The following is a 24918-nucleotide window of genomic DNA, read 5'->3' as shown; positions in this document are numbered from 1 at the left end:
TCTGCCCCTTGCCCCCCTTGGCCTCAGGCCCAAGGACTCTCAGTCTTGAGGCCTGGGCTCCCCCCAACTCCCCACCCCAGGGGCCCCTTCCTGGCTGGAGGCCAAAGCCAGCAGCCTTGAAACAGGGACAAATATTTTGAAAATCTGTGGCTTTATTTTTTTCCCCTGGAAGCTGATAACCAGGCCCTTTTGTTTCTGGGTGATGGGGAGAAGAGTTAAGTGTGATGTCCTGTATCTGTGGGAGGCTCCACAGTCTGGGCAGAGCTGGGTCCTGGAGCCCCCTGGATTTAACAGTAGGGGCTCCTGACCACGTCCCTTATAGTACAGATTCAGGAACGTCATATCAGAGCAGGGGGCTGATGGTGCAAGGGTCATGCAGCAGGACCCAGGTCTCCAGACCCTGTTTACACTACACTATGAATGGGTGTGATACAGTGACCTTGGCTGTCACTTCACTTTTTTGAGCCTCAGTTTCCTCTGCTGTAAAATGGGGCTGATTTTACTGCGAAGATTGGCAATGATGCAGATAAAGCACTTAGTCCAGTGTTGAGCACTCTGAGGCTTCAGTGGTCGGGACCCTGGGATCATGACCTGAGCTGAAGGTAGACACTCAGCCTACTGAGCTACCCAGGCACCCTGATACAATGAACAAATGACACTCAATGAACCAGTGTCAAAGCCAGAGGCTCAGCATCTTTTACCCTCCTCCCCCGCTTCCCCCCCTCTGGTTGGCTGGAACAATCTAGCCTCACCCTCGGCCTGGCTTTGGCTCCTGCCCCTGGTCCATCCTGCCCTCCTGGCACCTAGCCTGCACTGTCTCTCTTCCAGGAGCCACATGAGGACGGTTTCCCTTTTGCCGCTGCCTCTGGTTAATGCCACTGCAAGCACTTTGGGAAGGCAGTCAGAAGGGTCTTGAATTACCCAGGCCTAGGCTGAGGAGGCAGGGGTGGAGCCTGAGCTTCCTGGAACTGTCCCCTGGGAGCTGGGACAACACGAAGCCTTCTGGAGGTGGGGGAAATGGGCAGGCATAGAAGAGAAAACCTAGTCCACAGCCCCCATGTGGTGGAGTAGAAGGGATGCCAGACTGGGGGCTGGTGGGCCTCATCCCTCCCTTAGCTCTTCACCTGCCCTTGCTGAGCCTGTTCTCTGGTTTATAAAGGGAAGGGGATGGATTGATGTCAGAGGTTTCTACTAATATTATAGGATTAAAAAAAAGGATTTCGAAGCCGACAGACCTAGGTTTAAATCCCAGCTTCACCACTTACCAACTGTGGGACCTCTAGTGAGTTCCACCTCAATGAGCTTTAGTTTTCTCACAAGTAAAATGGGGAAAATATTAGCACCTTCTCTTAAGATTACCTGAGGTGGAGGGGGGCGCTAAATTCAGGTAAAATATTCAGTCCAGAGCTGACACATTGGAATTATTGTTGTTGTTATTCCATGATTAGTAGAGACAAGAAGGCCGGTCTGCAAACAGTTCATTGGGAGAGCAGGGCTTGAGAAATTTATTTGTTCATTCATTAATTCACTCGACGGATACTTGGGATTTGCATGGGCAGGACATAGAGAAGAGAAGCAGGGAGGCACCAGCAGCCCGGGGTCAAATAGACCTGCTCATTCTAGCTGTGTGCTGTGGATCAGTTACTTCTCTTCTTTGGATCTCACTCCCTCATCTGGGAAATGGTGAGATGGTGAGCATAATCTTTACCTCCGGAGTTGTCCTAGGCTTAAGAGAGTTCAAGTACAAGTGGGTGATCAGTCTGTATGTGATTCCTTTCCTCTCTCTGCTCTGTCAGTGACTAAATCTATGATCTCAGGCAAGTCCTTGAATATACCCAGCACACTTCCACCCCAGGGCCCTTTCACTTGCTGTGCACTCGCCCTGGAACTCTCTGCCCCCAAATACTTTCATGACTTGCTCTCTCATGTCCTTAATTTTTTTTGTTTAAATGTCACCTTCTCAGTAAGGCCCTTCCATCTTATTTAAAATGGTAACACTCTTTCCTGCCACAACAGGAACATTCCCTATCTTCCCTTTAGGCCTATTTTTTTTTTCTCTCCATAGAATTTTATCATTCTTTGACTTACTGTATTTTATTGAACACTTGTTTATCGTTTGTCCCCCCCCCCCCCCATTGGAATGGTCAGCTCAGTGATGATGGTAATTTTTGTCTGTCTTGTTCAGTGTTATATTCTCTGTACTTAGAAGAGTGGCTCATGGTAGGTGCTAAATAAATAATTGTGGAGTGAATTTTTTTTAAGATTTTATTTATTCATTTGACAGACAGAAAGAGCACAAGCAAGGGGAGCAGTAGGCAGAGGGAGAGGGAGAAGCAGGCCCCTCGCAGAGCAGGGAGCCCGATGTAGGGCTCAGTACCAGGACCCTGGGATCATGACCTGAGCCAAAGGCAGATGCTTAACCAACTGAGCCACCCAGGCGCCTCTTGTGGAGCGATTTAATGAAAAAAAAAAAAAAAAAAAAGAAGCCTCTTCTCTCTGGGTCTGGCACTATGCTGTGCAGATAAATAATTCTCAATAAGTAATTGTACGAGTGGTCGACATGCTCTTCATTTGTCAGATAACACTTTTGGCTGGGTCAACCCTAAAGCCCTTTTGCTTCTGACATTTTCTGCTAGAGCATCAGTTTCGGTTGGAGTGCTCAAATCTTTTGTTCCTGAGACTGAGCTATGCAGAATTTCTAGTTGGGGCTGTTTGGCTGTTGGGCCCACAATGGTTATTATGTCATTATTGGTAATTAGCACGTAGGCCCAGAGGATTGAGCTTTTTGTTTTTCAGCAGAAATCACAGCAGAGAGCTGTGCCAGCCAGGGAAGCCCAGGCCTCATGCAGCTTCCTCTGTAACGACCCCCCCCTTCCCAGCTATGGGTACATGGCATAGGCAGGCCAAGACACAGGTGTTTAAAGCTCTGGGCACCTGGGGAACCCAGGTAGTATCCTGGAAAGTTTCTCTTCCACACCCTCAGCTCTCTATGCTCAAGGGGGTTCTCCAATTCCCCTGGGAGACCTAGGTATAAGGTTTCCATATACTCAGGAGGCAGGGCATTTTCTGATGCTTAGGATTCAGTAATAATATTGAAGAAACCCTAGGGAAGGAACCCTGGGTTCAAGTCCCTGCTTAGCCGCTTTGTTGTTGGGTCACCATAGGGATATCACTACCTCTTGCTAGGCCTCAGGTTTCTCATCTGTCAGAGAGAGAGACACCTACTTGGCCTCACTGGAAAGAGAGGCAGGACAGTGTAGTGGGCTCATAGAGAGTGCACTATATATCTTTGCTGGTATCAGTACAATGACCATTGTGAAAATGCAGGCAATCTGTAAACTATAAGAAGAGTAATAGCAATAAAGCCAGGAAGATGTAGATTTGTATCCAGACTTGGACACTTATTAGCTGGGTGATCTTGGATAAGTATTTTACTTCCTTACCTGTAAAATCAGAATTACAGTCATGTCTTTCTCAAGGGACTATAGTGAAGGTTCATTAACATACTGTATATAAGAAGTACTTGGGGGCAGCCCTGGTGGTGCAGCGGTTTAGCACCGCCTTCAGCCCAGGGTGTGATCCTGGAGACTCAGGATCGAGTCCCACGTTGGCTCCCTGCATGGAGCCTGCTTCTCCCTCTGCCTGTGTCTCTGCCTCTCTCTCTCTGTGTCTCTATGAATAAATACATAAGTAAAATCTTTAAAAAAAAAAGAAGTACTTGGTATACAGCTTTTCTGCATAGATGAGGAAGAGAGGAGAATTGATTTGCTTAGACTCGCATATCATCTCAGTGGTGGAATTGTGATTTGATCCGGGGTCTGCCTGCCTCAAAAGTCCACATTTCTTTTACCTCTTTTTGCCATTACCCATTTATGGGATGATAATAATGGCAATTTTTAAAAAAGATTTTATTTACTTATTTGACAGAGAGAGAGAGAACGAGAGAGAGAGAGAACACCCAACCAGGGGGAATGGCAGGCAGGGGGAATGGCAGGCAGAGGGAGAGGGAGAAGCAGACTCCCTGCTGAGCAAGGAGTCCAATGCATGGCTGGATTCCAGGACCCTGGGATCATGACATGAGCTGAAGGCAGACGCCTAACCAACTGAACCACCTAACCAACTGAGCCACCCAGGCACCCAGTGTTGGTTGCTCTTATTGTATGGGACTTGTTCATTCCGTGATCCTCAGTGCCTATAGGAAGGAGATGCTCAGTCCTGCCTGCTTCCCTGTGGCCCCTCCTCTGCCGTCTCCTAGATGAGGGTTGGGCCAGGCTGATTTTAGCAGTTTTAGAAGGGGCTCAGCTAGTTGGTGGCACCGAGTCTCTCCCCTTCTTTCTTGGGTAGCCCTCTAGAGGATACCTGGGGCCCTGGGGAGAGAGAATTAATGGTTTAAGCTTGAGTGAGCTGGAGGCTTTGCTGGATCAGGGTCATTAGGCTCACTCCAGCTGTCCAGAGAAGGGGGTTAGGGAGGGTCACAGGAGGCCAGATCCTTGAGTCCCTCCTTGAATGTCCCAGGGCTATAGTCAGAAGCAGCCACAACAGCCTTTCCCTAGGGGTGTTGGGACAGATGCTGGTATTGCTCATTCATATCATTTCCAAACTGCTTTTCTGAGAGTGATATGAAAGCAGTGTGGAACAGTGGACAGTAGTATCAGACAGAGCTAGTTTAAGCTGTGTGATGTTGGGTAAATCACCTCATGTCTCTGGGCTGTAGTTTTTCTTTCTTTTAAAGATTTTATTGGGACGCCTGGGTGGCTCAGAGGTTGAGCCTCTGCCTTTGGCCCAGGGCATGATCCTGGAGTCCTGGGATCAGGTCCTACATTGGGCTCCCTGCATGGAGCCTGCTTCTCTCTCTGCCTATATCTCTGACTCTCTTTGTGTGTCTCTCATGAATAAATAAATAAAATATTTTTTTAAAGGTTTTATTTATTTATTCGAGAGAGAGAGTGTGTGTGTGTGAGAGAGAGAAGGTGGGGGAGAGAGATAGAGAATGAACAGAGGGGAGAGGCAGAGGGAGAGGGAGAAGCAGGATCCTTGCTAAGCAAGGAGCGCAATGCAGGACTTGATCCCAGGACCCTGGGATCATGACCTGAGCCAAAGGTAGCCACTTAAGTGACTGAGCCACGCAGGTGCCCTGGGCTGTAGTTTTTCGACTGCAATTGAAAGTAATATTACTTTGTAGGATTGCTATGAGGTGTAATGCAATAAATGCATATATAATACTTAGTATGTGCCCTGTACTTAGTAAATACCTAATAAATGCAGTTGTCATTATTCTTATTAATAAGTTATATCTAAGGGCCCTTCCAGCTCAGACATTCCTAGGTTTTTATAGCTGTAGAATTCAGCTTGGCCTGTAGTTTTTTTTTTTTTTTTTTTAGATTTTATTTATTTATTCATGAGAGACACACACACACACAGAGAGAGAGAGAGAGAGAGAGAGAGAGAGAGAGAGGCAGAGACACAGGCAGAGGGAGAAGCAGGCTCCATGCAAGGGGCCCGACGCAAGACCTGATCCCGGAACTCCAGGATCACGCCCTGGGCCAAAGGCAGGCGCTAAACCACTGAGCCACCCAGTGATCCCTGGCCTGTAGCTTTGGAAGGGAAATTTAGGTGGACTCAAGGCAGAGAACAGAATCCTGCAGTAAGGATCAGAAGACTTGTGTTCAAGTTTGGGCTCTGCCACTCTCTGCTGTGTGACCTTGGACAAGTCCCTTCCAGTTTCTGTACCCATTTCCCCATCTGTTTAAAAGCTTGCAGCTGGAGCTTGAGGACCTCTAGGGGCATATCCAGTTCTAACATTTTGGGAATCTAGAGGCCTAGAGGAAGTGTCTTAGCTACCATCTTTTACATTTTCAACTCCCTTCCTTTCTGCCCCTGTTTCTTCATAGCAGAAAGGACATAACTTGCTAACTCCAATGGATGTATTTCAATCACATTAAAATTTTTTAAATTTAGGGGATCCCTGGGTGGCTCAGTGGTTTAGCTCCTGCCTTTAGCTCCTGGGATTGAGTCCCACATCGGGCTCCTTGCATGGATCCTGCTTCTCACTCTGCCTATGTCTCTGCCTCTCCCTCTCTCTTTCTCTCTGTGTGTCTCTCATGAATAAATAAATACAATCTTTAAAAAAAATAAAAAATTTTAAATTTAATTATTCATGAGAGACACACAGAGAGAAGCGGGCTCTATGCAAGAAGCCCGATATGTGACTGGATCCTGGGACTCCAGGATCATGCCCTGAGCTGAAGGCAGATGCTCAACCAGTGAACCACCCAGGGATCCCTCAATCACACTTTCTATTCTTACTGTGCTTTAGAACCAAGCTTAATGCATTTTTTTCCAAGCAAAGTGCATTGTGTCAAAGAGGTCAAAGCATGCTCTGTGTTTTCAAATGCAAAAGACAAGATATTGTATAAAATTACTACATATGCTGATTACCTTTACCTTTATCTCAAAAATGACCAGAAAGGGCAGGCTTGTGTGTGATACTTTAGAAAAAAAAAAAAAAGTGCTGCAGTCAATGCATCCTAAAAAAATAATCATAGGTATGATTAGATAAAAGGATGTTTGTTGAATAAAAGAAATAAAAATGGGAAATAACCTAGCTGTCCAGTGTTTAGTGTTAACTAAATTATGGTATATCTACTTGAGGACAGTATTAAAAATGGTGGTGCAAATGTCAAATTATTAGGTTCCAATTAGTTCCAAACTCAGTTCCAAACAGTATGATTTAAGTTTGAAAAAAGCATTAAGTTGAACTATTCCTTCCTTTCTAAGATTTTATTTTTAAGCAATCTCTACACCCAACCTGGGGCTCGAACTCGCAACCGTGAGACCAAGAGTTGCATACTCCACTGCCTGAGCCAGCCAGGTGCCCTGTATTAACTATATTTTCTATGAACAATTCAAGTACTACTACTAAAAATAATTTCCCAGGAAAGGCATACCACTGTATGAACAGTAATTTTTCTGCCTGATCATAGCCTGTTTATCATTTGTATTTAAAAGGTCTAAAATGACTGCAAATTTATGACCATGGGCAAGATGGAAAGATAACTCTACTCTTTTGTACTTTTTTTTTTTTTTTTTTTTACCAGGATTGGTTTTTATTCAGTAGTGACTGTTTAGAACACTTTGCTGGTGGGCCCAGCTTTTCAAAGCCCTCTTCATCTCTTGCCCCTCCCCAACAACAGACAAATGTTTTCCATGAGCCCTATCACTGGGCCGTAAGGCCAGCTGTGTCCCTAATCCGCCCATGTCCCAGATTTGGGAATGGCTCAGACTCCAACTGTTTCCCCCACTCTACCCCCACTGTCTCCCAACCTCATCTCTTCCAGGTCATCGGAGGCCCCAGCTACCCTCCCTGGCCTTCCCCACTGATCACCACCTAATTTCGACACCTAATTTCACCCTCTTCTGTGCAGCTGGTGTTTGAGCTCAGTTTGCAATGGGAAAGGATTAGGACCCTTTCATGCTGTCTTTTTTCTTTTTGTTTTGTTTTTTCCTCAGTGCCCTTGACCGCTCTAGGGGCTGACAGGCAGCTAGCAGGGCCTGTATTCCCTAGGAAGGAACAGGAGGGGTGGTGGAGGAGGCAGTGGTGGGCTCAGCTGGCAGGCGGGATAGAAATGGCCCCTAGAGACCCCAACCTGGGTCTTGGAGCATGGCACAACCGCCACCCAGATGTGAGCATGAAGCAGGCAGGCAGGTTGCTGAATTTCTGCCTAGAAAATTAGCCTCAGGGATGGTGCTTGGGACTTTTACCCTTGGGACCCAGTGGCTGCCTCTGCGGGGTGAACTGGAACTGGATGTCTGAATTGCAGAGACACATGGGCACATGACTGTAGGTAGTGTGAGTAGCTTCTCTTCCTTCAGACTGGGCATTACTTATCCCCTCACTCTCTACTATGTGGTGGGCCTAGCTAACTCAGGGATTGAGGACTTTGCCTAATAGGTGATGGTGTATAACCTAATTAATAACAAAATCAGTCATGCATGCATAGTACTTTCTAGTTTACAAAGCCCTTTCATCTCCAGGCTAAGAATTGAAAGTGAAAACTGGAATTCAGGTCTTTGTGATTCTAAAGCCAGTGCCAGCAGTTTTTGGTGTGGTGTTGCAGAGCACTCTCAATATGAGAGTGATTTATACTAAAGTGCCTTAGTCTAGCTATTTTTTCCTAGCCTGAGACTCCTGCTTTTTTTTCAGGGTGGTGATTGCTAAGTACTACACACTCCATCCAAACAGGCCTTTTGAAATATGTTATGTCATTGGCTAGCACTTCATGGGATAGAGACTATTGGTTTTTATGAATCTGAATTTGCTGGATTAGTGGTCATGGTGGTCATGGTAAGCCACCTGGTGATTTATCTTCAGGATTTATCCTCCATGGTACCAGATTTTCAGGTCTGATAAGGAGGAAGCCTCTGAGGCACAAACACGGTAGAGTGAGAGCTCCCTGAATCAAAAGTATGGCTTAACCTGAGAACTCGAGATAGGGGACCAGAATATTCAAGAATAGGTGCTTTACCTCTGTTATACAGAATGACCCTGGCCAAGTCACCTGACCTTACTAAGCTTCAGCTTCCTTATATATAAAATGGGGATAATTTGTTCACTTGTTCAACAAGTACTTATTGAATCTGCACTATTCCGGGAGATGAACAAGAGGGGGCAAAATCCCTGTCCTCTTGAAGCTTGCCATTTAGTGGATATAAACTGCCACAATTTATTGAGAGGTGCAATAAATAATGAAATATAAAGAAAGTCAGGTAGAAGTAAGGGCTATGAAGCAAATTAAAGTGAGACAAGGTAAAAATAAAATCTTTAAAAAGGGGAGTATAGAGCATGCAACTCTTGGTCTTGTGGTTGTGAGTTCGGGCTGCATATTGGCTGTAGAGATTACTTAAAAATAAAATCTTAAAAAAAAAAAAAGCAGGGCAAGGGTACTGTGGAGTATACTTTAGATAGAGTAGTAAGGTAGTGCTCAAGTGATTCACTTAGGATGTTTCAAACGGTAATTCATGCCATGTGCTCAGCTCAGTGCTGACAATTGAGAGCTTAACAAACACATTATGTCAGGCTGCGCTACATCTCTCCATATTTCAGTCTCTGAATAGCAGTAACAGTGAACAGTTAGGTAGATCTTACTATGAGCTAGGCACTATTCTAAGCCCTTTACATATTTTAACTGACTTAATTCTTACAGTAGCTCTTATGAGGTTGAACTATCATTATTTCCCTTTATGGGGTTAGAGACAGACAGAAGTCCAAAGCATGAGGGAGGACTGAACCCAGGTGTCTGTGTCTAGAGGCTGAGCTGCAGATGGGAAGGGCTGTGATCAGATACCAGGAGAGCCAGAAGCAGGTTCTGGTTAGATGGCCTGGCTTCTTATCCCGACAGGTCTAAGCCTCTCTGCCTCAGCGTCTTCATCTCTAAAATGGGAATACCAGAACCTATCTTACGTTAGAGGGACTGTGCTTTCATTCTGCTCTGTGCGGTCTCAGCCTTTTCAGAGACCAGCCTGGCAGGGAGTGTGAAGAGTCAAGGGGCCTCCGAAACTCCTTTTCAGGAGTCCATAAAGGCACATCAGGCAACTTGTCAGAGCAAGCCTAAGTTCAGCTGGCGTGCAGACCTCGGAAGCTAGGTCTTTATGATTTTGAGGGTGCCCGGAGTGGAATTAGGAGACCCTTCCATGCAAAAAAGACAGGTGAAATCTTGGCTTGGCCACAGCATTCAGCTTCCGCGTCGGGCCTGGCACGGCTGCCAGGAGCGGTGAAGCCTCCACGAATGTCAGGGTGGGAATGGCGCCTAGACACCACCGAGTTAGTAGGCGGGGAAACTGAGGCCCGGAAATCTAAGTGATTTAGAGAAGGTCACGAGGTGCACGGGTGGGCGGGCGGCTGGCAGCAGCCTTGGCTTTGCTTGAGGCTTCCAAATCCCGGCGGGAAGGGCCTCCCCTCGGTCCGGGGAGCGAACGGCCTCGCTCCCCACGTGGGTGCTGCAGGGGCCGGGAACCCCCGGCCTGCGGAGCGAGTTGGACGTGCGCTTGCGCACTCGCGCCCAGCCCCTCGCCTTCTCCCCTCTCTTTCCCTCCCCTCCCGGGCGCTGACCGGCCTCGGGGAGGGGGACTCCTAGAGGAGCGCCCAACCTGGCCCCAGCCAATGGGCAGGCGGGCCGCGGGCCCGGCCCCCTCCCTCCCTCGGGCGCCGCCCAATAGAAATCTACTACAATGTTGTGGCGCACGGAGGGGGAGGGGCGCGCGCGGGCTGGCTGGCTGCGGGCCGGCGGCCTCGCCTCGCGGAGGGAAGGCGGGAGGGCGCGCGCCGGGGCCGCCTGCTCGCTCGCTCGCTCGCTCCCTCCCTCCGCCGGTGGGTTAGTCAGTCAGTCAGTCAGTCAGTCCGCCAGCAGCCGGCGGGCCGGCGAGCCGCAGAGGGCCCGAGCGTCGGCGCCGGCGCCTTCTCCTGCCATTGTTCCTCGCGCGGCTGCAGCGGCGGGCTCGGGAGCCCGGGCCCCGGGGCCACCGGTGAGGCGAGGCGGCGGCGGCGGCGGCGGCGCGCGAAGCGGGGTGGGGGGCGCGGAGCTGTCCCCGAGGGGACGGTCCTGGCGGCCGCGGCGGCGCCGCCGCAGCCCCTTTGTCTGCAGCCCGCCCCCCCCTCAGGCCCCGGGCCGGGGGCGCGGAGGCTGCGGGGCTGCAGGCGGGACGCGGCCGGCCTGAGCCGAGGGAGGCGGGCGGGCGGCGGGGGGGCGGCCGCGCCGCGGGAGAGCCCCGCAAAGTTGGGCTCGGGGTCTTCGACGAGGTCCGCCCATCACGGCCCGCGGGCGGGAGCCTTGGAAGGAAACCAAATGGAGGAGGGTTGCGGGTTCCGGGTGGCGAAGGTGTTGCGTGCAGCCGCAGAGCAGTTTCTTCGTGACGAGGTGGCCGCGCTGCCGGGAGACGTCTGGCGCGGTCGGAGGGCTGGAGGGAGCCTCCCCGCCGGAGACCCCCGCGACCCCCCGCGACCCCGAGGCCCTGCCGCGCGCCCCCGTCTTCGCGGTGCCCAGGGACCAAAGGGTTAAATCTATTCTCTCAGCATCGTGACCTCCTTTTTCAGTTCCTGCATCTGTCGGCTTGGAAAGATTTCCTCCTGCTCGCGGGGCTGCTTCTACCTGTGGGGAGGCTGGCTGTAGGCTCGGCCTCCCGGAGCCTCCCCTCCCCTCCCCCCGCGATGGTTCCGGGGGCGCGCGGGGGGGGGGGGGCGCCGCGACCCGGTCCATCCGCCTCAGGATCGCGGGTTCTCTGGAGAGACGCTGATCTCACGTGCGACGAATTGCTGACAGACCGGTTTCTGGCCACATGATAGCCACTGTCATCCGGTTGTTCCTCTCCCCGTGCCCTACCATAAATGCCTAGTCTGGGGGGACTTCTGTTTTTTGTGGGTTTTTTTTTTTTTTTTTTTTTTTTTGGGCATGAACTGCTGATTAGGAGATGGGTGTTCTGTTTTTTGTTTTTTTGTTTTTAAGTAGTCTGGGTGATTTCACAGTTGCTATTTTGTTCTTTCTGTTTTTAAGGAAAATCGCAAGAAATGGTTGTGTCTTGGATATTATTGTAGTGGATTTATGCTCCGTTGAGGACATCCTGTATACGCTGTTGCTCACTACTGTTTTCTGTCTTCTCACTCCTGGCAGAAATTTTAGTTGGTTTTATGCTTTTTAATCGAGCAGGTGATCTATATATTGTATTTCCCCCTTACTCTTTGTGGAAACTTGATGTACTCTTTTATTTCCTTTTTTCCTGTGAGTTGGAAACATCCTGAGTTCTTTGCCAGTTGTATAATTTTTGGTTTTGTGGATAGTTTCTTGGGGGTGTTCTTGATATAATCCGTGTAGAGTACGTGGCAGGGTATCTGGCACACAGTCAGCACTCAATAAATGACATAAAAAGTGGCTATAACTGAATGTCAGATTGCCTTGGAATCATGGTGCTAATTCAGAGTGCTTTCTACAAGAGGTTATAATTAAGATAAAGATAAGAGTTATTCATATCTCTGGGTATATCTGAAGTAGGGTATATCTTTGCCACTATTAAAAGTGAACTCAAAAAAAAAAAAAAGTGAACTCACTGGGAGTGTGCTAATAACCTTCTGATTTCTTTTTCTGGTAGTAACCCGACAACACTTTTCTCCCTTATTTATATAGCTGAATTCAGGCCTGGAAATAAATGTTTTAAATTTTTAGGCCTCGCCAAAATTCTCCCAACATTTATACCAGTGTTTTAATGCCAAATGTCTTATACGTAAGTTCTCAAACTACCTTTCCACCGCTATTCTCATTACTTGTGTTTTTCAACCAAGAAGAGCTTGGCTATCTGTCTCTTTGGCTGTGCTGTTCTGGATATGTTCTTCCTGACTGTTTTTGGATCTTTCACCTTAAAAGTGCTCCACATATTAGGAATTTGAAGTATGGGGAAAAGTTCCATGTGTGGAAGGAACGTGATGGAGTTTTTTTGTTTTGTTTTGAATTTTCTTAGAGATTCATTTGTATGGCTAGCTAGTTCAGTTTTCTTTAATGGGTGTTTGTTAAAAGGATTTAGGTCCTAAGTGTCCCATGGATATGGGTAGCCCTTAGTAATAGATGATGGCTGATGGTGGATTAAGAAAACTACTTAGGCTTCCATTCTACACAGAGCTAAGAACTCTACCAGTTGGCAAGTTGAAGTTTAATGCTTGGAAATTCTGACTGTCAGCAAATAGACTAAGCTAATAGAAATAGACTAAGCTAATCCAAGCTAGGAGACTCATCTTTTAGGTGTCTCTGCTTGCTTTATGCATCTTTTCTCTTTCTTGGTGGTCTAAGGGTCAACATTTCCTTAATGTTTGTTAAATGCTCAAATGATATTTGTTGTGTTCAAATAGTAGATATGTTGAACAAACCTGTTTTATTTTTTTTTATTTTTTTAAATGATTTTATTTATTTATCCATGAGAGATACAGAGAGAGAGAGAGAGAGATGCATAGACACAGGCAGAGGGAGAAGCAGGCTCCATGCAGGGAGCCCGATGCGGGACTCGATCCAAGGTCTCCAGGATCACACCCCAGGCCACAGGCGGCGCCAAACCGCGGCGCCAAACCGCTGCGCCACCGAGGCTGCTCGAACAAACCTGTTTTAAACTAGGCTTATCCTCAATATAAAATAACAAGATAGAATAATATTAGCAAAGTAATATAACAACATTAGCAAAGGAATACACAGTTTTGCATATTTAAACATGCTCTCATTTTATCCCTTCTCTTTTTCTTCTGAAACACTTCTAAGCTAATATCAAAATTAACAAATGATTTTATTATTTTGTTTTTTGAAGATATTATTTATTTGGGAGTGCATGAGTAGGGGCAGAGGGAGAAGGAGAGGGAGAATTTTAAGCAGACTCTGTGCTGAGTGCAGAGCCCCACTTGGGGCTCTGCTCTCAGACCCTGACATCATGACCTGAGCTGAAATCAAGAGTTGGACACTTAACTGACTGAGCCACCCAGGCACCTCTAAACTGACAAATCATTTTAAATGATTCCTGTCTCCTCTGGAAAAAAAGAAAAAAAAGATTGTGGCATTTGCTGAGGTATGACCTATATATTTTTTCCTGTTCTTCTTTTTTGTCAGGTTTGTGCCCTACATTTAAAGTTCACCAGTGTGATGTTTTCTTGTCTGCAGCTTAAGTTTAACATTTTTGGAAATTACAGAGCTAGACTTCCATTTCGTTTTTCAGTTTTTTTATGGTCTTAATTTTAAACAAATTCATATTATGAGAGATAGTGTGCTTACAGTATTATTTGGTTTCCTTCCTACTTTTGCTAAGAATGCTTCAGAGTTAAGTCTGTCAGCAGTGTTGTCTAAACATCACAGGGTTCTTGAATTCTCTGCAGGTGCTTCGATACGCTTATCCATAGATTGTGATTTAAAATATATGGTCTTAGGGCACCTGGGTGGTTCAGTGGTTAAGCATTTGCCTTTGGCTCAGGTCATGATGCCTAGTGAGAGATTGAGCCTGCATGGGGCTTCCTCTTCAGCGGGGAGTCTGCTTCTATTTCTGCTCCTCACCCTGCTCATGCTCTCTCTCTCTCTCTCTCAAATAAATAATGTCTTTAAAAAATAAATAAATGCTTTTTAGTATTGCCTCTTTTTGAGATCTACTTCTGAAGAGTAAAGTCAGCCTTAGTAGGAGGCAAAAACCAAAAAAAAAATATGATCTATAATTTGTGATATGAGTGATAGAGCTTGCATATAGTGTCTTCTGAATGTTCAAATCCAGTTTAATATTAGTGATCTGATTTTATGAGTTTAACATATCAGTGTCTCGGGATCCCTGGGTGGCGCAGTGGTTTAGCGCCTGCCTTTGGCCCAGGGTGCGATCCTGGAGACCCAGGATCAAATCCCACATCGGGCTCCCGGTGCATGGAGCCTGCTTCTCCCTCTGCCTATGTCTCTGCCTCTCTCTCCCTCTCTCTCTCTCTCTCTCTCTGACTATCATAAATAAATAAAAATTAAAAAAAAAAGAAAAAAACATTAAAAAAAAACATATCAGTGTCTCCTGGGGGGCGGGGGGACTGAATTTGGTTCTGAAATCAAGAGGAGCACATGTTTAGACTACAATCTGTTTTCTTGTTATCTAAGGAGCTGGCCAGAACCAAGTGCTGCCAGTGTATTTTTCCAAGAGTCTTATCAAATCCGTGATTGGTTACATGGCATGTTCAGATGCAGATTCATCCCTACCTTTGAAGAACTTGTTTTTTCCTCTATTTCTTGAGAATGGAATAATTTTATTTGTGAGCTAAGCAATGATAATTTTAAGAGCTTTTTTTTTTTTTTTTTAATGAATGGCTTTTTTCTCTAATACTCCCAATGTTAAAACTTAAAAACTTTTAAAAAAGGCCTCTGAATTTATCAGTTGTGGGCCTTATTTATGTAGAGGATGTAGACTTTTTGGGAGGTAATTGAGTCATTGCATTTATAATAGCTTTAAGTTAGAGAAGAGCCACATTCTAAATATATATTTTAATTTTTGCTTTTTATTTAAGTTTGTTGGAATGTCATTGGTGGCTTACTGTGTGTCCTTTTTATGAGTAGCTTCATTGTATGTTCAGTAAAATGCAGTGTAACAAACATTCTGTTATACACACTGGGTTAAATTAGTATTTCAGTCTACTCTGCTGCTATTTAATGAATACACAGAGAGAAGGATTAAAGAAGCTATAAGCAACAAACAGTATTCAGAAACTGAAGGTGTTAGGAAAACTTTGATATTTTATTTTGAGTGCAGATCTTATTTAGAATTAACTGCCTCACTGACACCACTTCACATGTTGGTTTTAGGAAAGTTTAGTGAGAGAATCTGATTACGATGAAAGTCTGTTTGCACTTATTTTTCTTAATTATTTTTATTTAAATGAGATTGTATCAGCCTTGAAGTATTTGAAAATAAATTGGCTATCCCTTTGGACTTTAAAGAAAAACAAAATACCAACATTGGATGTGGTCAATACAATTCAAGGAATAACTTGGAGAGACTTGGAGAGTAATATACTCCCTAATCTTTATCAGCTTCCTCCAAAGTCACCCTAAATAAATATGCTACCCCTAAAAGTCCTTTGTATATAGAAATTCTGGCATCATGTTTATTTTATTATCTATTATTTTGTTATCACACTTATTAAGACCAGTTTTCATACTGCAGTTATCTCTTGATTATCTCCAAGATAAATCCATATGGATTAAACTGTGATTGTCTATTGCTGTCTCCCTATTATGGCTGAGGGTTCTTTGCGTCACTACCACAAAACTGAGTTAGGCCCTCCTTCAACTTTCAAGGGAATCTATTTGGAGAAATTAAAATTGTTTCTGAGCTATGTGGAGTGGAGCCTTGAGTAGGGTTAGAGTAATCTTGGCAGAGTGGGTAGGAAGAGGCAAGATTGATGGAATAGATAGGAAGTATGACTAAATGTTTATATTGATATGTAAGATTGGAAGAAGCAGTAGATGCTCTATTAATCTTATCTAATTCTTTTTCTATCTGTATTTAATGTATATGTGTAATTCTGTTATATATATTAATATTAATAGGGATGGGAACACCTCAATTTCTTTTTGGAAATAGGTGCAAATAATAAGATAAAATAAAATAGGGTATAATATATACTCCTGAAGTTAATTTTGATTTATAAATGCAGCCTGCTTGCTTCTCTACAAAAGAAGGCTTCTCTGCAGCCTTCTGTTCTCTACAAAAATTATCCTAATCCAAACCAACTTTTGGTAGGCACTCTATATGTCTGAATTGTAGCACTGCATACAACATAGACTGAGGCTTAAATATTTTCTATATTAATATATATATTTTAAAGTTTTTATTTACTTATTCATGAGAGACACAGAGAGAGAGAGAGAGAGAGAGAGAGAGAGAGGCAGGCAGAGACACAGGCAGAGGGAGAAGCAGGCTCCATGCAGGGAGCCCAATGCAGGACTCGATTCCGGGACTCCAGGATCACGACCCGGGCTGAAGGTAGGCGCTAAACCACTGAGGCACCCAGGGATTCCCCTCTATATTAATTTTCATTCAGAAAACTTTTGATAATATCTTCATTAAGTCATAAAAAGTTATGTTATAAAAGTTTTGAAATATTCTCAGTGATTTAGGAACATTAAACCACGGAGTTATTTTGAATTGGTTAAATTAAACCTGTGACCCACAAGTGAAATAGAAATGTATACTTTTGGTAATTTATGAATGTATAATATTATGTCCAGATTGGGTTGTGATTGCTATTCAGTTATTACTTAATGCTTTTACAAATAACCCTATTAGAATCGTTTTAACACAATGAGATCTTAACAGTGTATCTTTGAATACATCATTTTATAAAGAATTGATGTTTTCATTTATATGTCAAGTATTTTGACTTACCAATTTGAAGTTCTACATATATTCAAGTGAGAAGTGTTTCACTTTGATAATATACTTGGCACAGGTTATTGAAATTCATGTTTCTCTCTAGTTTTGACCAAATAGATATAGGTAGAACTGTCAAGAGCTCCAAGGATTTAAGCCTTCAAATTTTATTCATATATTTATTTTCGATTTTTGTTCATTTATTTTTAAGAGATTTTATTTTTAAGTAATCTTTGCACCAACATGGGGCTCAGACCCACAACCCTTGAGATCAAGAGTTGCATTCTGTACTGACTGAGCCAGCCGAATTTTATCTGTCAATCATTTCAAGGGGATAGGGACTCAAGGTAGGGATCTTAAAGTGAATTTTTTTTTTTTTTTGCTACCACCCACTTGCTATTTCTTGCCCTTTTATCTTTTTTAATGATTCAGAGAATTGGCATTGTTGCTAACTTACTACCTGTGAGTCCTGCTAATCTTGATGGTATTATGTAATTATATAAACCTTTCGCATGGTGTCATATGATGTTGTATATATGTCCTCCCACACATGTGTCTTTAGAGTAATTTCTTTCCATCTGGTGTTGGAAATGAGCTCTTTGTGAAGTTATTTTTAAATCTTCAAGCTTTCTGGCATCCTCAACTCTTGAAATAACATAGCTGCTTTTGAAGGCAAAAAAATCCACATAGTATATTTAGTGTTTTTTTCCAGTGAAAATGTAAATAGTATTTTATTTTAAAAATCATATCCTGTGTTCTAAACAGGCAAAACATGTATTTTATTTTTAGATAGTCTCCAGATAATTTTGTTAAAAGGTAGGAAATAATCAGTCGGTTGTTGCCAAGTAGATAAAGTAAAGGAGAAGTACTTAAGGGAAAGGATGCCAAGAATAAGAAACCTGTTAGAGGAAAGAGCTTTCAAAGATATTTATTCTCTGAAGGTTTATTGGTATCCTTTTCTGAACTCTTGCAGCATTTATTTGTTATATATCAGATTCGTTATTTATTGTTTTATATTGTATATAAAACTGCTGTTCCCCAATGAGATTGCCAGCTTCTGGAGGGCAGAGGGTCAATATCTTGTCTTTCATTTCATCCTCATCCCCTAAACACAGATATTGTATAGTACAATAGCTAGATACATAATATAGGGGACACACTAGACATGTAGGGGTATAGTGAGAATATGATTTCCCAGGATAATTAAGATTTGGGATCTGAGTTGTAATTCTGACTGCTTCTCATTGCCTCTCTGTATATGTGTGTATCATATTTTCTTGGAAAGTAAGTCACAGATGTTATGACACTTTATACCTAAAACACTTTGGTATGCATGTCCTACAAACAAAGACGTTATCCTACATAATTATAGTACCACCATTATACTTAAGGAAATTAACTATTTCCATAATATCAATCAATATCCAATCCATCTATATATAGACACACACATACATGGATTATGCATATATATATATATATAGATGGATTGGATATTGGTTGATATTGTATGTACTGTTATGTAATTACATACATAGTGTGTGTGTGTGTGTGTGTGTGTATATATATAGTATATATTGGTTGATTGTGTGTGTGTTTGTGTGTATACATATATATATGGCATGGAGCCCTGTATATGTGTATGTGTATATGTATGTGTGTGTGTGTGTGTGTGTGTGTGTATAGCATGGAGTCTAATGTGGGGCTTGAACTCATGAGCTTGAAATCCAGACCTGAGCCGAGATCAAGTGTTGGTTGCTTAACCAACAAAGCTACCCAGGTGCCCCAATATCCAACCCATATTTTAAGAGATTATTGTCATCTACTTAGCAAGATTTATCCAATAATTCCTTTTTTCCAGATGCTATTTTTGCTGACTTATTCTTGCTAGTTGTTTGTCTCTAATATGACTGTTAATGAACGCTGATATATTGTAGGACTGAAAAGATTAGGATTAGGGTGAATGATTGCATAATGATCATAGCATCATCTATAAATAAATATTCTAAAGAATATATCAGGTGGCCAAAGAGCAAAGTATTTCTGTTTTGTTTGGTTTTTAGACTTTTATAATGCCTACAATGGTAGGCAACCTTTAAGATGGTCCCCAGTGATTCTTGCCCTTTAATATTCATGCTCTGTGTAATCTCTTCCCCTTGAGTGTGGCCTGGACCTAGTGACTAACTTCTAATGAATAGAATACAGCACAAGTGGTGGGATGTCATTTCCAAGATTAGGTTACAAAAGGCTGTGGCTTTTGTCTTGGTCCCTCTCATCTTGGGCACTTTCTAGCTCTCTTCCTATCATTCGGATCACCAGCTGCCATAGCCTAAGAATGTACAGGCAGCCTATAAAGAGGCCCACATGTTGAGAAACCAAGTCTGTCAGCAGCAATGTAAGTGAGCTTGGAAGCAGATCTTCTGAGGCCTGATAACAGCCATGTAAGTGAGCTTGGAAGTAGATCCTTCAGGCAGAGTTGAGCCTTGAGATGAATGCAAACGTGGTTGACACTTGACTGCAACATCATGAGACACCCTGAGCCAAAGGCACCCAGCTAAGTCGTGCTTGAATTCTAGATCCACAGAAATAGAAGTAATGAATATTTGTTGTTTTAAGGCACCAAGATTTGGGGGTAGTTTTTTTGAGATTTTATTTTTAAGTAACTACTACACCCAGTGTTGGGCTTGAATTTACAACCTGAAGATCTACAGCCACATGTTCCACTGACTGAATCAGCCAAGTGCCCCATTTTGGGGGTAATTTTGTTGTATGACAATAGATAGATAACTAACGTATCTACCATTTATTAATTTAATAAATATTGATCATCTGCTATTTTTAAAAAAGATTCATTTATTTTAGAGAGAGAGAGTAGGGGGAGGTGGAAAGAGAGAAGAGAGAAAGCATCTTCAAGCAGACTCCCCACTGAGTGCAGAACCTGACGTGAGGCTCAATCCCAGGACCCTGAGATCATGACCTGAGGCAAAATCAAGAGTTAGCCACCTAACCGACTGAGCCACCCAGGTGCCCTGATCATCTGCTATTTACCAAGCATTGGGACATACAGTGAATAAAGTAGAATAGAAAAAATGTCTGTTCTTCTGAAGCTTACATTTTAGTGATAGAGAACAGATAATAAACAAGTACACAAATCAGGGGTAAAGTAAAAGATTTCTGTAGGATCAGGGAAAGCAGGAAAAGGGGACAAAGAGTGAGGGAAGTGGGGTGGATACTTTAGATAGTAGATAGAGTGGTCAGAGATGACCTCTTGTACAAGGTGACTGTTGAGCAGAGTCCTGAGTGCTATCTAGAGTAGAGCACTCCAGGCAGAAAAACAATTGGCATAAAGGTTAAGCGTATTTGGCGTATTTGAGAAACATTAAGTAAGCCAATGTGGTGGGATCAAAATGATCTAGGGGAAAATGGTACAAGTTGAGTTCAGAAAAGTTGAGGTAGGAGAACGAGTGGTTCAAGTAGTGCCTCTTTGGCTATGCTATAGACGGTGTTTTTTTCTGACACAGGAATTCTTGGGAGATTTTGAGCAGAGGAATGGCATATTCATTCATTTTATGCATATTAATTATGCAGAATGAGCAGGACCTTGTGGGTGTATGTGATCACAAGAATACAGAAGACACCCCCTGACCTAAGGAAGTTTAATCATCTAGTATTAGAAGAAATGTCTGGGCATACACAAAAAATTTAAGAATAGAGGCACTGTGTCATGGAAGCACATGTAGTTATGGGGAAAAGCACGAGTAAAACCGGGATTAAAATTCTGGCTCTTGTACTTGGTTTAATACATTTCGGTGACTGTTTACTGGGTGGTATAATATGCAAGATAAAATAATAATGCTAGTATTTATTGCTGACTTATTACGAGCTGAGCTCTGTGGTGTGTGCTTTATAGATATGACACAGGTGTTGAAGAGCATGAGCTCCAGGGCTAGAATGCCAAAGTAGAACATTGGCACCAGACAGATGTTAGCCATTATTTTTGCATTTAAACCCCACCACAACCCTTACACAGCAGATGTGATTAATCCTATTTTACATTTCAAGTAGTAGGTTAAAAAGTTAAGTAACGTGTACAAAGTTGTACAACTAGCAAGTGAAAATTGTCTTCAAAGCCACCTTCTTTACTGTTGTACCTTTGTTTTCTCAGTATGTCTATGAGCAGGTGGGGAAGGAGAGATCTGGATACAGGCCTTTTGTTAAAGCTAATTATTTCTTAATAATTGTGCTCTTATGAAAGTACTTTCCATGCCTTAGTTTTCCTCTTTTGTAAAATGAAGATCATACCTACATTACACAGAATACATAGTAATGACAAAGAAAAACAAACCTGATAGTGTGCCTGTTACCTGCAGATACTCAATAAGTGTTAGGTCCATTTCCCTCTTGGTAAAATATGGCCTCATGGAGATGGGAAATAATTTATGGTTAAGAAGGATAATTTTTACATCTTGACCCATATATTTTTTCTACTTAAGTTGTGCATCTACGTGTCTGATTGTTATATGTAAATAAATGTAATATAGCTATACAGAAATATATGTGGTTTTGTCTAGTGGTATTCTTTGGATTTGATTCAGACTTACACTGTAACATTTTTAAGCCTGTGTGTGAGCTTTCTAAAGACCCATTTCACAGCAACTCTGGTTTTGTAGCTTCCTTTCTGGGTTGGTAGGACACGATCATGTGGTCGATGTCCTCATTGTTGCTTTTATCTTTTGCAGCAGATGTGAAAGTAAACATACGAGGTTGAAAAACAGGAAGGGGTTTGGCTGATGTTCGTTGGAAGGGTATTTTTGCACGGGAGCTTGTACATAAGCCACCTGAAATCTGAAGTGCCTTAAATCTTTGTGATTTTTAGCAGATACGGAAAGAAATACCTTATTGTCATAAAGTAATAAAAAAAAAAGCAAATAAAAAAAAAACAAATGATTGTACAGTGTATTGAATTCATGAATTTGCATATATTTCTGCTTTTAAACATATTGAGAAATGAGAGAGTGTGTTCCTGTTTTTGTTTGCACAGCAAACTGATGTATAACTTTATAATCACCCCAATTCTGGGTTCTTTTTACTTATGGAATGGTTTTACAGTAAAGAAACAGAGTTTTTTTTGTTTTTGTTGGATATCTTGGATATCTGTTCTAATATCATTACACTTGAACTTCTTCAAAAGCCAAAACTTAAGACAGCATTTTTCTAGTTGGCTCTTGTCTTTGTTCCTAAGGGAGGGAATTAACACATATCAAATGCTAGCTATATATCAGGTACTATTCTGATATGTGCATATACTAAATGTAAATATTTCCATCGTTGACATTCAATTCACAATGAGTTTTTATTGCTTTGGTGAAATCTCTTCCTCTTTTTATTTCTCCTTCTCTCTCCTACCCTCCCTTTCTTCCTTCCTCCTCCTTAAATGATTCTCTCCTCTACTCTTGCTGAACAGTTTTCTATTAATAGTATTTCGGAGGCAGTATAATGTAGCAGCCAATAAAGAGGAATTTTGGAACCAGATAGACCTGGGTTTACAGTAAGGTTGTTTTTGATAGGGAAAAAACTTCTTTCTATTTTAATAAATAAAAGCTAGGAACCTCCAAAGTTGACTTTAGGAGATTCTGCACAGGGGTTGGAATGATCCGAGCTCACGGCAAGGACTTTTGTTCTTAAAGATTCACCTCCTGAGGAATGCCTTGGCTGAGCTCAGAGGGTATTGCTTTCTCTTCAATTTTCTGTCCTGAAGGTGAGTCTTCTCTTAATACTCCTGAAGTACATAGCTGAGACCAGACTGGAACATTTAGTACTTTACTAAAGGATGGAAGATACAAAAGGGAAATAAACACAAGTTACTTGTGTGCTTTATTATAATCTCACTAGTAAGATAAAACTCCTTTTCAATTTGTGCCCTTTTATTGAGGTACCTCCCTTCTTGACTTTTTTTTTTTTTAAGATTTTATCTATTTATTCATGAGAGTCACACACAGAGAGAGAGAGACAGAGACACAGGCAGAGGGAGAAGCAGTCTCCATGCAGGGAGCCCGATTGGGACTCGATCTTGGGGCTCCAGAATCACGCCCTGGGCAGAAGGCGACGCTAAACCGCTGAGCCACCCAGGGATCCCCAGTTTGCTGTAATTTTATCTCACAGTTTTGCTTGAGAACATTCTAGTACTTAATGAGGTCCAAAGTTTGGCTGAGAACAATGGTGACAAACAGCTTAGTGTGATGAGGATGGAACACCTGGTGCCCTGAGCAGGCTGAGTTTAAATGTTTGTATCACAGACTGTTAATTCTGGAAGGGGACATGGAACAAGGTTCCTGGGTTTATTTCTAAGATAATGAAAGAGTATTAGGGTCAAAGACCTTTGGAATCACAGACCTGGTTTAGAATAGTGGCTCTGGGAATGCCTATGTGGCTCATTTGGGCGTCTGCCTTTGGCTCAGGTCATGATCCTGGGATTGAGTCCTGCATCAGGCTCCCTGCTCTGTTTCCCCCTCTGCCTCTCTGTTTCTCATGAATAAATATATAAAATCTTAAAAAGAAAAGAAAAGAAAAGAATCCTGGCTCTGATACTGGTTAGCTGTGTGTAATTAGGCAAGTTATCATTTCTGTTTCTCAGTTTCCTCATCTGTTAAATGTATACAACATTTAACATTATAAACCTATTTTTTAGAACTACTGAAAAGATTAGAAATAGCTGACCCTTGAGCAACTTGTGGGTGAGGGACACTGACCCCATATACAGTCAAAAGTCCATGTATAACTTTTGACTTCCCAAACTTAACTACTAATGGCTTACTATTGACCAAAAGCCTTAGTGATACATAGATTTTGTATGTTATATGTATTATAAATGAATTCTTTTTTTTTTTTTAAAGATTTATTTATTTATTTATTCATGAGAATACACAGAGAAGAGAGAGAGAGGCAGAGACACAGGCAGAAGGAGAAACAGGCTCCATGCACCGGGAGCCCGATGTGGGATTCGATCCCGGGTCTCCAGGATCGCGCCCTGGGCCAAAGGCAGGCGCCAAACCGCTGCGCCACCCAGGGATCCCCTATAAATGAATTCTTAAAGTAAGCTAGAGAAAAGAAAATGTTATTAAGAAAATCCTAAGAAAAGGGATGCCTGGGTGGCTCAGCGGTTTGGCATCTGCCTTTGGCCCAGGGCATGATCCTGGAGTCCTGGGATTGAGTCCTGCATCGGGCACCCTGCAGGGAGCCTGCTTCTCCCTCTGCCTATGTCTCTGCCTCTCTCATGAATAAATAAAATAAAATCTTAAAAATAAAACAGATTTTATCACCACCTTTAAGAAAAAAAATCATAAGGAAAAATAAACATCATAAAAAAATTAAGAAAATCCACATATAAGTGGATTTATCAAAAAAATTCACATATAAGTAGACCTGTATAGTTCAAACCCATGTTGTTCAAGAGTCAACATAAAATATAATAGGCTTAACATAGTACCTAGCACATAGTGGGCACTTTACTAGTAGAAACTAATTATTATTATTTTAAATGACATTCTTTTAAAATCTAGCTTGTACTTTGACTTACATATGTTCTGATTTTGGCTTTTATTTATTTATTTTGACAGGTTTATTGAGGTATAATTAACATACTGTACAATTTACCCATTTACAGTATACGATTCAGTGTTTTCTAGTATGTTCAAGGGTTTTGTAGCTATCATCTCGATCTAATTTTAGAACACTCAGAGTGTTTCCCCAAAACCCATTAGCAGTTAATCTCCATTCCCTTCTCTGCAACCCTAGCACTAGGCAACCACTAACTACTTTATATGTCTATTGATTGGCCTATTCTGGACATTTTATATAAATAGAATCATACAATATGTGGCTTTTTGTGACTGGCTTCTTTGCTTAGTATAGAATTTTCAGAATTTATCCACATGGTAGCATGTTATCAATAGCTCATTCCTTTTTTTTTTGCTGAATAATATTATATTGTATGGATATACCACATTT

The 24918-nt window shown here is 42.6% G+C and overlaps 1 protein-coding gene across 49 annotated transcripts in view; it reads left to right on the top strand.

The window, feature by feature from the left end:
- Positions 1-24918, top strand: part of EPB41 (erythrocyte membrane protein band 4.1) — a 197562-nt gene that overhangs the window by 9356 nt on the left and 163288 nt on the right. For 16 of the 49 annotated variants that reach the window (XM_072750552.1, XM_072750528.1, XM_072750526.1 and 13 more), the window contains exon 1: positions 10271-10521. The exons of 25 other annotated variants lie outside the window; for them this stretch is intronic. The gene's annotated coding sequence lies outside the window, so the exon portion shown is untranslated. Of the gene's footprint in view, positions 1-10245; positions 10522-24918 lie in introns of those variants that run through there. 8 more of the 49 variants (XM_072750536.1, XM_072750535.1, XM_072750521.1 and 5 more) reach the window with 3 other exon arrangements.

The sequence above is a fragment of the Vulpes vulpes genome, chromosome 2, assembly GCF_048418805.1.
Source record: "Vulpes vulpes isolate BD-2025 chromosome 2, VulVul3, whole genome shotgun sequence".
In the NCBI taxonomy this organism is placed as follows: domain Eukaryota; kingdom Metazoa; phylum Chordata; class Mammalia; order Carnivora; family Canidae; genus Vulpes; species Vulpes vulpes.
The sequence above is the reverse complement of the archived record's forward strand: the minus strand, read 5'-3'. Positions and strand labels throughout refer to the sequence as shown.